This window comes from Gavialis gangeticus, unplaced genomic scaffold (assembly GCF_001723915.1).
Source record: "Gavialis gangeticus isolate Ggan-Ray unplaced genomic scaffold, GavGan_comp1, whole genome shotgun sequence".
In the NCBI taxonomy this organism is placed as follows: domain Eukaryota; kingdom Metazoa; phylum Chordata; order Crocodylia; family Gavialidae; genus Gavialis; species Gavialis gangeticus.
Genome location: NW_017729026.1, coordinates 395121 through 395500, shown reverse-complemented (window position 1 = coordinate 395500; position 380 = coordinate 395121).

The following is a 380-nucleotide window of genomic DNA, read 5'->3' as shown; positions in this document are numbered from 1 at the left end:
CTGCTCTGGGATATTTCAGGCTGGGCAAAGCTGCTTGCAGATGTCAGGGCCCATTAGTGTCACCCTCAGGGCAGGGGTGGGGATCAGCCCTGGGGCCACATGAGGATGCCTGGGTGCTTTCCAGTGTCATGGTAGAGCGTGGGAGACTTGTCCCCGCTGGGGGGAGTGGTGTTGGGGGTAGGACATGTGGTGGGAAGGGGTGCGGGGGGCGGTCTGTCTGTCTCTTTGTTCCTGTTCAGTCCCATCTGCCCTGGCCTACATGCACGTGCCCACCCTCTGTCTGTCTGTCCTGGCACCTGCCTGCTCATCCCCATGTGCTCCTGTCGGGCCATCTGTCCACCCACCCCTCCTCACAGATACACCCCCCCTTCTCCACTCAG